We start from the raw sequence: 16,201 nt of genomic DNA on the forward strand, positions 1-16,201 counted from the left end.
AATGATTGATTCTCTTCAAAAGAGATTCTTGCCTTCAAGACATCACCCTGAGTGTTGAATAGCCTCCTGATCAATGCAGGATTGGACCTTAATCACTTTGTCAAGATAGGAGACATGTATAGCAGAAAGCGCTCGTCCTTCAGTGCGTTCCACGAACTGCTTTTTCAGCACACCGAATAAATACCTGCATTGGTGTCTGACTTCTGAATTGGTGTTTATCGCAGAGAGGAGGTATCATAATATGACCTTGATAGCACGCGGGTATGTATACATGGAGGATACAAAAGAGGAGCGAAGGATTCACTGTTAATTATACTTGCAGAAACTGTTTCCTACATTCTGTCAGTTTCTCGCATTTGACATGCAACATGTTCACATGTAGCTTCGACTCAAGCTCCTCATATTTCTTTATTTATTTTGCCTAATCCTCACTGCCTCCTCTCTTAAAAGTCCCTTTGTCAGCTTTCTCCTGAGCTCGTATCATGCTCATCCCGCCGCCCCCACAGACCCCCTCTCCACAGTCTCAGCCTTGGTGGCCTCCCCAGAGTGTGGTGCTGTCCATGGCTGTCCGTCAGTCACACATCAATTCTCAGCCTTGGGGGAGAAACCAAGGAGTGTAAAGAAAGAAAAAAAAAAAAAGAAAACCACATTTACAGTATTCTGGACTTTGTGCTGGTGATCTACAGTGAAGGGAAAAAAAGTAATAAGGTTTGACGGAAATTCAACAAACAAGCATAACTCTCATATAAAAAGTGGCGACAAGTTAAATGTCTATATTTTATAAATTTTGGCATTATTATTATTTTAACAAATGCATTCGTAACAGAGGGCTTTACCGAATCTGTATTAAATGTAAGGCATTTGGGTTTGTCTTGTTTAGCTATTTTTAAGCTGATTGTAAAAAAAACAACCTCCACTCAGTTTACAGAGGTTGCAGTAATTGTCATATTTTCATTTATAGGCATTTTTAAATTGTCATTTGAGATAAACCACTTAGAAGTGACATATTTTGCTCCCTGTCCAAACATGGATGTAGTTACGGTTTGGTGCAACTTTAACCAATGGAGTGAAGAAAAGAAAAACAAGGGGGGGGGGGGGGGGAAGCCCAATTAAGAGGCACACGCATCCAATGGAAGGATATATATCACGGCTGGTACATTCAACACTGAATATCTTATCCTCGAGAAAAGTGACTTCTGTCAGGATGGTACTACACGGGTGGATTTCACAAAACCCAGGCTCAGAGCAAACATTGCAAAATACTTGTTTGTAAAATAGTGTAGAAGTTGTTTTCACCTAAAATAGCAACGTAGCATTCATTTACCAGACTCAATTTAACAGCACCACGCCCATGGACACACACAGTTAGAATTACTATTAAAGAAATATAGAAAGAGGACACCTATCTGACAGGAATATTAGATTCATTACATTTTTAAACCTCACATTACTGTTATATTTCATGGTTTCACAGTATAAAGAAGCAGGCCAAAAATTCATATAGGATTATAATGCGCAGATCTGGTGTTCATAAATGGATGACTAATCTGAATGATTTTTTTTTTTTTTTCCGAGAGCAGGGAGTACATGTGACCCAAGAAGACAGCATCAGTTTACAAAAAGTACTAGTACAGGAGGATGAAAAAATGTTCATATAATGTTTGTCTATGTTGGCTCACTTTAGGGAACAGCATACAATTTTATAGTGAAATAAAAACATGTAGGAGATACATGTAAAATGTCAAAATGGCTCCGTTTTGACTTGAAAAGTATGCCACAGTTCAATAAGCCAACCTAGGAAAATATCTGCCACATTAGATGCAGATGTTTGGAGGGTACGTAACGTTTTTCCACTTATACCTCTGCCTTTGGTGTTCTGTTTGCTATCAAAGAATCTGGTGTCATCATACCAAGATCTAAAGAGCTCTCGAAGGCTCTTACGAAAAGGTGCTGGATGTCTGAATCTGGAAAAGCATTTAACTATATCTTTAACAGGCAATTTGCGCTGAACTGAATATACAGTATACTCAAGCAAATTCCTCTTGGATAGGTTGTTGGTACGAGAATAAAACAGAGTTTTGTCAGGTAACTACTTCAGCTGCGAGTGGCAAAAACCAGAAACAAAATGTAAAGATCTGTCTTGCAAGTGTGGTACACCAGGAGGAAAGAATCGCTGTCCAAAAAGAACATTAGAACAAAACCACACTAACCATTCCTTGCATGTATAAAGACAGGGTCTTGAGAGCAATATGGAGAGGGAGAAAACAGACACAGCTCGTTGGCCACAGTAACATCGGAAAGGTTTTGGCTTCAACCAAAGACAATTTGTCTGACGTTCATATCAGCTGTGAAGCAAAGTGTTGAAGAGCTCATGGATTCCGGTTGCACTGCTCCCTCAAGGACCGGGCAACTTTGACTCAGCTGTGAAAACAGCGTCATATCAAAGAGTTCTTCAAGATAATGTGGGGCATTTCTGTGAAAGCGGAAGATGAAGGGAAAGTAGGCCTTTCAACGGGGTAATGAGCTTGCAGGATTACGCAAGGAAATCCACAGAGGAACGACTCAAAAAGAAGCAATCGGGAGTTATGGGATGGACTCCTTGAAAACCTTTTTAAATGGCGCAGGCAGCTTTGAACCAGGCAACATGCAAGAAAACCTTCACACATCTTGCAGAAGAAATATTGCATGGAAGAATGATCAGGAGACTGGTGGACAATTAAGCTTTAAAGAGGTTATTCCTGCTAAATTAGGGCAACACCAGCTCCCGCAGTCACTAATGTGCATGCTCGATTCAAAGTAGAGTATTACATCTGCCGATATCTGTGTTTAAAAAAGACTGAAACACCTTTTTTCTCTTTGCAAAGTATCAAAAGAATATCATACACGCTCAGTATCTGAGTGTGCATTCAAATATCACCCGTAAGCCAAGTACAAAACAAAACTGGCCAATTCATTTAGTATTCTTTCTGCTCTGCCCCTGAACCACCGTGTTACCTCTCACAACCCTATTTCGCTTTATTTTTTTTTCCTGTCGGCTCCCACTCACAATTTCATGAGTCTGTGCTCCCTGTGTCGTCTCTCTCCTGCCTCTCTGTTCAAATGACAGGCTCCCCTCTTAGCCCCTGTCACCATGGCTGCCACCTTGGCAGCCAGCGATGGTGTGAAGCTGTGTGGGAGTTCTATGTGGAGCCCGAAGACGTCTCGGGCTACTTCCCTCGCCACAGATGAGGCTTATAGATGAGGATTATTATGTAAAATATGTAGAATAAGCATAGCAGAACCTCCCAAATACTCTTAACTTGACCTGATATGCTCGTAGCCTCTCTCTAAATTTCCCTCGACGAAGGATAATTGAGATTCTTTTTTTTTTTTAATTAAAACTCAAATTAGGCAAAGATTTGCTGAAAAAAAATCGGTTCACATGCTTGGTCCTTCATCTTCCTTTATTATCCATATGATCTTTTAACACGTGGTCAGGTGAAGAAGGGGATGAAAGGAAAACCAGGTATATCTATCATTACCCGGCCCCCCGCCTGCACAATCTCCTTTAGAGGGACCGCCCACAGTGACACACTGAAATTATTCATGGGAACTGCAGACCACCCAGCACCTAGTCGGAGTATCACTCATCCATCCTCAGATACATGGACACTTTAATTTGATAGTGTGAAATTGGAGGGCCTCTAAAGAACCTTCCCAAAATCATATTTTTCTTCACTGTCACTGGTATGTCTCTAAACTTAACATTTACCCCCCCACCCCCATATTCATAAAACGAAATAAAAATTTCCTTAGCAAAACTTTCACCATAATTTCACAATCGGTTGGTACCTAATTCCCTTTTTTTTATTTTAATAGTACCTGACATTGTGAAATGTCCTCACCACTTTGCTTTATGTGTGTGTTCTATGTGTGTGTGGGTGTCGGCAGCTGGGGAAGTGGGATAGTAAGCTGTCGGTCGCTCCTATTTTGAAGTTTTCAGCATTTATAAGGCAATGGCAAATGATTGCTGCTGTCCTGTTACAGATAATACAGAAAAAACAATCTTACCATCACGTTCATCACTTTAAAGGATGATAATCCAGAAGGTACAATCTAGTCATACAGATTTATTGTTTGTTGTTGTCAACATACGGTATATTACAACTGTCATAACGGATTCTAAAAAGTTTTATTACACTAAATTGGTCATAGAGAGTGAGAGAGAGACTTGTAAAAAAAAAACATTGCAAATGAAATAAGTGTAGAGCGAGTGTGTGTTTTTTTTTTTTTTTACTTTGACCATATAAACCTGTGTTTTTGTTCTCACGCTTATAGATTTGAAATCTGGAGTTGACAGAAACTACTGTAAAGCTAAACAAGGCAAGCCTTTCCACCAACGAGCGGGCCCTTACAAACAATACATATGTTTTGTGATATCTATACTTCTTGTACCCAGCATCACAGAAATTACCACCGGACCAGCAGGAGTTTGGTTGAAGTTTGTGGTCTTGGAGGTTTCAGACTGAGCAGCCTTGGGCTATGGATCTGTCTGACTGTTTTCTGATAGATGTGCCTTTCTTTCCCACTTCAGTTTCAGTGCAAATACTTCAGAGTGGGATAGACTAAGAACACATTTATTCCCAGTAGCACATACTGCCCTACTTTAGTCCAACACCACAGCCCCAAGTCCTTCTTTTTGACTGATGCTCGCAGAGCCTTTCTGAAAAAAGGAAATATATATTCAGAGTGGAAACGCACAACAAAATTTCATTTTTCTGAGCTTTCATGTCTTGTCACGTCTGGCATGAAAATGAAGAATACACTCAAGTTGAAGTGGTTCACAATTTTCCTAAAAAAAAAAAAAACACACCAAAAAAACTAAGGATCACACTGGTAATTGTAAGCTTCCTCCCAAGTACTTTTCTCTCTCCTTATATATTTATTCTCCATTTTACAGACTTTGTTCCCTCCAAGTGAACGACTGAGTGTGCTTGTAACGGGACAACAGGTTCACGATAACAATACTCCCCCTGGGAAGCAGGTTTGTTTCCTCTTGTAACATTGTGTTTGGCCTGATCACCTCAGGCATTTTAGATACGAGATCACATACTTATATTGGTAATGGGCAAAATCCATGTTGAGATTGATGCCATTTGAATGTTGTTGACGCCACCGAGGCTTATTCTTTATACTGAAAAAGTGTGTGTTTGGATTTCAGCTCGAGACAAATGCTTTTAATTAAACCCCGTGACGCACAGTCTAAAGAAATGTAATCACTTTTAACTACAATGTAATCTCCACCTGTGAGAAGTATTACGTCGCCGAATGTGTTCCGGCTGAAATGAATTACAGCAGCATGATTATCATTATTAGTCAGCGCAGCTTGCAGCATGTGCTAATTTGTTCAACAGCTAACAGCTAATCCAGTAAAAAGATCCAGTAGATCTGGTACCTGCAGTGGGCTCAGACTGCACGGCAAGAACACACAGGCTGAAAGGAGAAAAGGTGTCAAAGCCAGAAAAAGCAATGTGTGCTACAGCTGGTTATTTTGTCATGTGTAGTGCATCATAATTGCAAACAACCAATGTCACACCTGGGACACATCACCACGTCCAGACAAAAGCACTAGCATGTCATCATTATCTTATCTTTTCCCCTGTCAGGCGGTAACTTCCCTGATGAGTCCAACAGGAACCGAAAGGTTTCTTCGAAAATAAAACACAGGGCAAGGAAAACAAACACAAACCTCAAAAGGTTACCCTTCAACGGGCCTGATATCATCCGAGCTATGCATGCCATTGTTTCACAAAAATGTCGCAAGCGGTGACGGGTCGGAAACAAACCTGCACAATCTTAAGACAAATTCTGTGCCTAATTTGATACAAACACTGAAAGAGAGGGCCGGATTTACCAGGTGCTTAACACAGAGAGAGCTCTTCACATTTTCTGTGAATCTCAATCGTGTCAACTGGCAGGAATGTCAACCCTGACTTTTCCCAGTGTAGTTTTTAATCTAAGTTTGATGGTCACTGATCACTCGTAGTAAGCAGTTCCACCTTGACAAAACTATTTGGTGGTTACTTTTTTTTTTTTTCATGAAGGTTTTTAAATTAGTCACAATGTGCCTATGTGAAGATGTATCATGCTTAGCATTCAGAAGTGTACACACTTTGTTAAACTGTCTGAAATTACCTTATGCCTTTTCCAATTTAGTCTTCAGTCTTCAATCATACATTGTACTGCCTTCACTCATATTTGCGAGTGTGTTGAAGCATTTTCATTCCACGCACGTTATGTATATTGTGACATTTACTCAACTTAGTGACCACCAGTCTACACTGGATCTGCCAAGATAAAATGTCTTGTAATTAGCAACAAGTTTAAAAAGGTATTAAAAAAGCATTCAATACGAAAAGTGGAGTCAAACACTGTTGTTATTGTCGTTCTACTCATGTGAGCCGTGAAGCACATGCGCAGTAGCAGCACGTTCAAAAACTTGTGTTTTCATTGGCTCAGAGCATCGTTGTCGTGTAAACGGGCCTCCAAAACACAATGAAGGTTCACTCTGTATTTTCACTGCATTTACACTGTGTAAATAGGGCCTGAGATGAAACAAGTGCTGGTGGATGGCACAAACAAATTAATAGAATCCTGGAGTCCATAAAAAAGAGACAATTGTTTACAAATTCAAAACCCAGAACTTTTATCTTTAAACGAACAGCGTTTACTATTTTAGTATTATTAAATTGTGGACGCACTTCCGCTTCGTTGTGACCTTGCCATGTACAGAAAAACTTTTTTGCAGTATACACTATAAATGTTGAAGGGGAGAAATATTAAGCTGTATATAATTAAGGGTTATCAGCCATGAGCTATTTGTGGTTTTGGGTTACATATCTTTCAGTTGCTATTGTCACACCGAAAACCTCGGGGTAGTGTCTTCCCTGAGTGTGTCCGTGCACGGCTGCAGTGTTTGTGAAGTTGAATTATCGGCAGGGGAACAAAAGGCTGAAGGAAAGAGGACATGATAAGACAGAGCCAGAAAGGAATCCAGAAGAAACTTCTGCCCACAACTTCTGTGTCTCTATAGCAACAGCTGCTGAGGCTCCATGAAGGAGTAAAACACTCCTCTGATTTTCCCTCTGAATGCTCCATTCAGGTGGTTGGACATCAGCAATGTCTTGCATCCTGGCTCAGGTGTAAACGCTGTTTCGCCATCAAATCACAATCAAAATCAAAATCCAATGTGAGACAAGATGAGCTTACAACTGCAGTAACTACAGAACTGAATCACTGCACCGCGTTTCTGAACGTGGCTGTGTGTAGAGTGATTCAAATGGGAGAAGAATAATTGCTGAAGACATTTTATATTGTACAAGAGCCAATCCAAAAGGGCTCATATAATATTTGGTTTACATCACCTTAAAAACGTGAAATTTCTAACGACTGACTGAAATTTGGAACACACCCCTGGAAATGGAGAGTTTTAGGCCCCATTTACATGATATTCAGGTGAAAATGCAAAACTTTTGTTGCGCTTTGGGTGTCCGTTTACACGATAACAATGCTCTACTGAAGACGCAACTTGTTGAAAACAGGTGGAACTTTTCAAAAACAACCGGACTCTGCCCATGTGCACTCGGGCTGGGGTAATTCGTTCTGCATATGTACGCGTAGCTGGACAATCACAGCAACAGATTCTATATCCACCTGAATCTAAGCTGTTTCGAGCGCTTCTGCTTCTCCTAAATTTGCCCTCAAGGGGACATTTCTGTCTTGCATTATGTGGGTCTAACTCCAGCAGCTGATACCCCTGGGTGATGCGTTCAGGTGCATCATGTAACTCTGACCTGCTGTGCTTTATGGCTGCCCCCCTTGGCTGACTAATCGTCTTCCTCTTCAGAATCACAATCAGCAAATAACCAATAAAATACTTTCTCAACAGATAAAGTATTTCTCTCTCTTTCGCTCGCTCTCTTTCTCTCTCCGTCTCTCCCTCTCTCTCTGATTTGCGAGAATCAATAAAAAATATGCGCAATTCTGCAGTGACATTCATGCCGTTACAACGTGGACACCTGCATCTTATAGACCTAGTGCAGCCTATTTATGTAAAATTTTATTTTAATTCTTTAAAAACAATAGGGGTGCTGCTTACATTCAGGTGTACTCAATAGTCCCAAAAATGTTGGTACACCACAGGTATAAAGCAGGTGGATTGACTGAAGTCTGATTGTCAGAAAGTCTAAAGGAAGAAAAGAAAGTCCTCCAGCTTCTGCGTGTTAAAGTTGAAGTTCTATGGCACTCCTCATTTGAATCTTTAACTTTGTGTGCAAAAGGACGGGAGACAGACAATGAAATGGAAGAAGTCAAAAGATAAAGAGAGGAAAGCAACAAAGTTTAAGTCCAACAAAGGCCTTTTCATTTTGAACATTCACATCTCCCACAATGTGCATGCATGGGGGAAATTGCTTACTAAGTTGATTATAGACTGGTTGGTGCACTTAGCTTTATATGTGGGAGAGAAACCCAAGTGTGAGGCAAATTGCTCAGCCGTGAAAGGAACTACTTTCACACAAGTTACTCTGAGTGAGTAGAGACATGATGTACAGCAGTGACTTATAGAAGTGTTCTCAATTTTGCAATATTCTACATCTTAGCTGTCCGACAGGTAAAAAAAAAAAAAAGAAGAAGAAGCTATTTCAGCTACTCCGATGATCATTGTCAAAGATTGTCTTGTTTCTGACTAAGTTAGGGTAGAGTACATGCGCCTTTAAAATGACCACATTACTACAGCAGAAGTGAGGTGAAGGAGACACTTGATAGGAAGAGGTTATCAAGAAAACTTTCTTGAGGTTGTTCCACAAGTGTGTGAAAAGGAATCAAAGGAAGGCCACAAACTCTCTTGGTACCCCGGGGGTGATGTGGCCGAGGACCATCCACGGCACAGCTGGGCTTGCTGTGAGAGCCTTGAGGCGAGAGGGCACCCCTCTGGTGCCTCGAGGGTAGACCACACCCCGCTGCCCTGCAGGCCACAAGATGTCTGGCAAAGGCAAGGCACAGATGGAGGAGCGCATGTGTGCCGACACTTTCACTGACATGACTGTTGGATGTGTCAAGTGCAAGTGCAAGGTATAAATGTTTCAATATGGGAGAGGTTGTTCGGGTAGCATGTCAGCTCCGTGTTACATGTATGCAGGCTGCCCTTTAGAAGCATGGTTAATTAACGAGGGAGTTTTCAAATCACCGCTCAGTCTTTTTGTATACGGTGCAATGCACTTGTCAGACATAGTATTATGACCCCTGAGAAGTGAAATGGATATCGCTATTTATATCGTTGCCATGGCCTCGGTTAGAGGGTGTGATATATGTAGCAACAAGTGAACATTTTGTTCTCAAAGATGATGCGTTAAAAGCAGAAAGATGTGCAAGTGTAAGAATGCGAGTCGGTTTAAAGATTGAGCTGGTACACGAGAGCAGATACAATAAACTGTAGACAGGATCAAGGCTCGATGAGGCTCTACCACACAACTTCCAAGATAAAAAGAACCTGCGGCCATCACACTGATGCCACATATCACAGTCAGAATAATAATAATAATTTTGTTGTTGTTTTTTTTTGTTGGTAAAACTATGATGACAAATACTCATTAAAGGACCTTTTTCATGGACGAAAACTTAATAAAGACCAAATAAAAAGTCAGATATGAAAACAAAGACTGACGAAATATAAATCACACTTTAGTAAACGAATCAAGACGAGACAAAAATGTTAGGGCGGGAGGAATGGAGAAGAGCTGCTCTTGTTGTGGGACAAGTTGGGAAGACAGACAATCAGAGCGAATCTTCTTGAGGGGTTGAGCTATGCGGAAGCAGCAGAGCCATTCTAAACTTTGCATAGTTAAAAAAATAAATAAATAAATACCTTGTCAAGTTTGCAGGATAATTTTTTAACAGTCAGTTTGTTTACATTATATTTACTTGTGTTTAGTTGCAGTCTTAGTTACAGAGATTTGGTTGATATCGGTTTACCTTCAGTTTCTGTTTATATTCGCGAGTTAACCACTCCAACTTTGCAATGCACCAGGTCTGGTTGCACCGGGCATGTATGCAGTGCATGTCATGAACTACAGAAATTACATCTGGTCACACTTCACATATGACAACAAGGACCAGAACCATGTGGAGCAGAAATCGCCAGGAAAAACTCCACCAGCTTGAAGCAACATTGACAGACTACCCATCCAGAAATACATATGAAGGTAAGCACACATGCTGAAGATATTTTAAACAAATAAACCATCGTGTTTCAGCTAAACTTGGAATAAAATGGAAGCTAAAGTAAACTACCTCTGAAGTGTATTGATAAGATTGACTCGCTAAATTAATATGAGTGTAAATATTCAATGTCCACAAAATATACATCTCACACCTAATAATGTGTATTATTATAGTGGATGTTGTATATGATTGGACAAAGTGTGAGTGTGAGAGAAAGAGAGGGAGAGAGAGGGAATCCATTGTGGATTTAATTGATTAAAACTCTTATTATATTTAATCAACTAAAACAAGACTAAGATTAAAAATGTTTCTGATTACTAAAATATGACTAAAACTAGAACGGGCACACAGAAGAGCTCATACTTTCGCCAAGGCCACATTTGTCACCATGGAAACCAAAGGATTACAAGGTTATCTGTTCCACCACACCGCTCCTTCCATCATTTGTCATGGTGATTTGAATTGCTTCATGTTGTTCCAATGTTAAGGTTAAATGATGATGTTCAGTTGGTTCCTATTCTTTTGTGTTATTTGAACGCACCGTTCGAGTTGGCATGTGATTGGCTGAGAGTGGAGAAGGAGGGCGTGTCAGATGTGCGGGTGAAGAGACTGCCTGTGTGTGTGTCATACATACATACATACATACATACATACTGTCCATACATGCATACATACATACAAACCAATAAATAAATAAATACACGCACACAAAAACATAACCTTTGGGTAACTGACTGGCTTGTTATTTAAAAACTAAAACTAAATCAGAATTTACAGTCATAATCAACACTCATCACAGTACAGGAATTAATATGATAAATGTATTACAAATGCTAGCCTAAAATGGATGCGTCGCCTGTATAGACATTCATTGACTCTCGATCTGATGTTGAGAAAGTAATTTTTAAATGTGAAACTACAGAAATATGCAATTTAACCAAAATTCTTATTTGAATAATCACAATGAAGGGAAGATCAATTTTATCCAATGCCTATTAAAAGTAATCAAGTAGAAGAGGCAATATGTAGAATAAAGCTGGTCTCTCCTCTCTACAACTCCAGGAAAGCGCACTCTGTCAATATGTCTCAGGTTGGTTGGAGTCATCACTGATGAGCACGAAGGCTGAGTTTTCAAAACACTCTCACAAATGATTTAATTAATAAGGTTCTCAGCAATCAGCCACTAATCATGTGTGAATTCGGTTCTGTACGCCAGGAGGGGGAAAACAAGTTTCACCAAGTTTCCAAGGACCAAAAGTGGGCTGAGCCATCGCCTGCTTGGATCCAAACTAAAGACAGGAACCTTGCAAGGATTGGAAACAACAGGTGAGATTGCTTCAACATCCAATGACACACTGCCCCCTTGTGATTGATTAAACACTGGGGTGCAACGTCCTGTACCGTCACCATTCGGTGCACAGAGTCATATGACAAATACATCTGAGTGAGTATTAAAAAGGTGGCGGTATTGAGCCTGAAAGCTGTTATCAACTGTAATAGAAGAAGAAGAAGTAGTAGTAGAAGAAGAAGAAGAAGAAGAGGGAGCAGTCACAAAAACAGACAAGGAAGTATAAAGTGAAGGTAAATGTATCCTTAGAAAAGCAGCCGGCTTAATATAAATCATGCGCATAGGAACACTTGGGCTTCCCAGTGTCGCTGGGAAAAACATCAAACATGCTAAGGTACATAAGACAGCATCACCCTGATGTGTCTATCACGAGTATGAGGGGAAATAAAACAACTTGTGCGCAACAACTGATACCCACTCCTTTTGAGCAGCCTCTTGACATGAACAAAGACGGGGCCCAAAACGTCACAGCGTAATCGGTACATATACAGTTGTGCTCATAAGTTTACATACCCCAGGAGAATTTATGATTTCTTGGCCATTCTTCAGAGAATATGAATGATAGCACAAAAACCTTTCTTTCACTCATGGTTGATGGTTGGGTGAAGCTATTTATTGGAAAACAACTGTGTTTACTCTTTTTAAATCAAAATGACAAAAGAAAGTATGCAAATGACCCAGATCAAAAGTTTACATACCCCAGTGACTTTGACCTGATAACATGCACAAAAGTTGGCACAAACAGGTTTGAATGGGTAATTAAGGTTCCCATCCTGACCTGTTTGTTTGTAATGAGTGTGTGTGTATAAAAGGTCAGTGAGTTTCTGGGCTTCTGACAGACCATTGCATCTTTCATCCAGTGCTGCACAGACGTTTCTGGATTCTGAGTCATGGGGAAAGCAAAATAATTGTCAAAGGATCTGCGAGAAAAAGGTAATGGAACTGCATAAAACAGAAAAGGGGTATAAAAAGATATCCAAAGAATTGAGAATGCCAACCAGCGTGTTCAAACGCTGATTAAGAAGTAGAAAATGAGTTGAAACCAAACCATGGTCAGGTAGACCAGCAAAGATTTCAGCCACAACTGCCAGGAAAATTGTTCGAGATGCAAAGAAAAATCTATAAATAACTTGAGCTGAAATCCAGGACTCTCTGGAACATTGTGGTGTGGCTGTTTCAAGATGCACAATAAGGAGGCACTTGAAGAAAAATGGGCTGCATGGTCAATTCGCCAGAAGACAGCCATTTCTGCAAATGTCACAAAGTATCCCGCTTCCATTACGCCAAACAGCACAGAGACAAGCCTCAACACTTCTGGAACAAAGTCTTTTGAAGTGATGAGACCAAAACTGAACCTTTTGGCCACAACCATAAACGTTACATTTGGAGAGGAGTCAACACGGCCTATGATGAAAAGTACACCATCCCTACTGTGAAACACGGAGGTGCATCACTGATGTTTTTGGGATGTGTGAGCTACAGAGGCACATGGAACTTGTCCAAAATGTATGGCAAGATCATTGCAGCATGTTATCAGAAAATACTGGAGGAAGACTTGCACCCATCAGCCTGGAAGCTGCACATGGGACGTTTATGGATGTTCCAACATGACAATGATCCAAAACACGAGGCCAAGTCGACCTGTCATTGGCTACAGCAGAACAAAGGGAAGGTTCTGGAGTGGCCATCTCAATCTCCTGACCTCAATATCATTGAGCCACTCTGGGGAGATCTCAAACATGCAGTTCATGCAAGACAGTCCAAGAACTTACAAGAACTGGAGGCTTTTTGCCAAGAAGAATGGGCAGCTTTGCCATCTGAGAAACTAAAGAACCTTATCCACAACTAACACAAAAGACTTGAAGCTGTCATTGATGATAAAGGGGGCAATGCATGGTATTAACAACTGGGGTATGTAAACTTTTGATCCGGGTCATTTGGATACTATCTTTTGTCATTTTGATTTAAAAAGAGTAAACACAGTTGTTTGCCAATAAATAGCTTCACCCAACCATCAACCATGTGTGGAAGAAAGGTTTTTGTGTTATCATTCATATTTTCTGAAGAATGGCCAAGAAATCATAAATTCTCCCAGGGTATGTAAACTTATGAGCACAACTGTAAATCCCCTACAAGGAATTCAGTTTTTTTCATTTGTTCTGTATGAACAGAATGAATGAATGAATGAATGAATGGTATGTGCCCCCTCATAATGCAGTTGTTTTGTTTTATTCAATTTATTTTTTAGTTTCAATTGGAGGAGATGTTTTTTAGTTTTGCAATCTGTTCAAAATAAATGAAAAAAAAAAAAGATAGTCTTATACAGGTCTGTGAATTTTTTATTTTTTTTGTTTTGTTGTACTGAACCCATACCGAACCCTGCCTTGTGACTACCGTTACACCCCTATTAAACACTCACAATAACATGTATATGTTATTGTGAGTTGTATACTATGTTGTATACTATGTAAATTTCCAGAAACCAAACTGCACAACTTTTATTGAAAGTATATACTGTATAATGGAACTATAGTGTATGGTGTAAATCTATGTAATAATGCTAATACTGTATGACTTAAATAAGCAGTGATCACATTTTGATCACTGAAAGACAAAGTAAATCAATTTAACTGATTATCTTTTTCTCCAAGTCATCAGAAGGAAGAGATTATGGAGAAAATATACATTTTCATTATATATACATATACAATATACACTTGATGTGTTAGAAGCAGAAAAATAAGCAAGCAGAAGTATTTCAACTGGCTTCACTTGGGGGGAAAAAAAAAGTATTATTCAACTCAGTCAGTGTGTCTTCAAAACTCTGTTACCAATCTTCACTGGTAAATATTTCCTAAAAAGTGAACCAAGGAAGAAAAAACTGTGATCTAGCAACAAGGATGTTAGCGGGCAAGGTTTACTAATGGTTGTGTGGATCAAAGGCTGGTCTGTGTGGTCCCATCCAACAGAAAAGCAATTTTTATTTGTGGCCATGTCATAGGAGAAGATGACCTGGTCTGATGAATCTTGTTTTCCTTTACATCACTTAGATGGCAGTTGTGTCCAAGAGACCACATGGCTCCAGGATGCCTCACTGAAGGAAGGGACATTTGCAGATACAACATGGTGATGCTTTTAACCAAAGTTCTCCTGAAAAAACCTAAGGAATGGGCATCATTGCACCACAGGGAGAGACCTAAACCATGAAGGACGCACTACATGACTGGAGTTGGAGAACCTTGTTATAGACAATTTACACAATTTCTTAATAAATAACTTTCCATGAAGTCAGTGGCCTCTGTTCAGGAGGATTATGTGCCTGGTCACCCAACAAAAGTGGATCAGGGATGGTTTGGGGACTTCATCAACAAGGTTGATATGTTAAATGGCCTCCAAATTCCGCAAAATTTAATCCAATGGAGCAGCTGCCATCCAATCCAAAGGATCTGCTGCTAACAACTTGGTGCCAGATACCACAGGTATACCTTCAGAAGTCAAGGGAAGTTCATGCCTCAATAAGTCTGGACTGTGTTGGCAGCAAAAAAGTAATCTACTCATCAGTATAATAGCTGATTTTTGTGTGTGTGTGCATATGCATTGGTGATGTTCTACCGAGTTCCTGGAAATGTTTGATTTATTTTTTCTCATGAAACTGTCTCTTCCCCTGTGCTTAACAACCTTTATCAAGCCACTGTCAGGCAAGGCCAGAGAGGGTTTCAGTCACTATCTCTGTGTCATATGTATTGAGTATTTAGTCATAAAGCAAAGCATTGAATGAATTGAAATTTGACCTAAGAATGGTGATGGATGAAAAGAGATATGGTCTGGTGTGGATATGTGTGCCTTCATGAAATGTCATGGCAATTTGTCCTGACGCGGTCAAGAGGATTCGTTCAAAACTGAAAATGTCAACCTCACGGTGGCACTAAAGGAGAGTTCAGGATATGACTAAAGTCATTAGGATTCGTTGCCTAAGGAGCTTAAATGTCTTCACGAAATTCAAAGGCTGTTCATCTAGTACTTGTTGAAATATTCATTCTAGATTAAATTGGCGGGCCAATATTACCATCCATACCGCAGTGTCGCAAGCATGGCTAAAAGCCCATTAGGAATCAATCAGATGTTGAAATGATGTCTCAGTGTGAATCTTGACGAGGCAGTTTTTTTTTTCTTATTTCATTACTGTTGTTCAACAGTGCTGTAATTCTTACATTTGAAAAGCTGTTTAGTTTTAGCTAGTTTTCTGTGAAATCAGTCAGAAAGCTGAGTATGCATTTGTAACATGATGAATTTATTATGAGAGTAGATAGCAGCCCTACAAGAGGAAATGGATTGTATTTGAAATATGAAAATGAAATGAGAATATTGGTTATACAGTGGAGGAGAAAAAGAGTGGAATTCTTTTGAACCACGGGTATTGAAATGTTAAGACGAAGTTTCCTCAATCCTATGTTTATGTATATCGTTTTTCTTATAATCAACAAGCGAATAAAAATGCAATTCCATGTCATCAGTCAAGATAAAAATGCCTTTGGGATGAGTGTTCATCACCTAATCGCTGACATGTATCAGTCTGAATTAGAATGAAAGAAA

Source organism: Lipophrys pholis (genome assembly GCF_963383615.2).
Source record: "Lipophrys pholis genome assembly, chromosome: 6".
Taxonomy (NCBI): Eukaryota; Metazoa; Chordata; class Actinopteri; order Blenniiformes; family Blenniidae; genus Lipophrys; species Lipophrys pholis.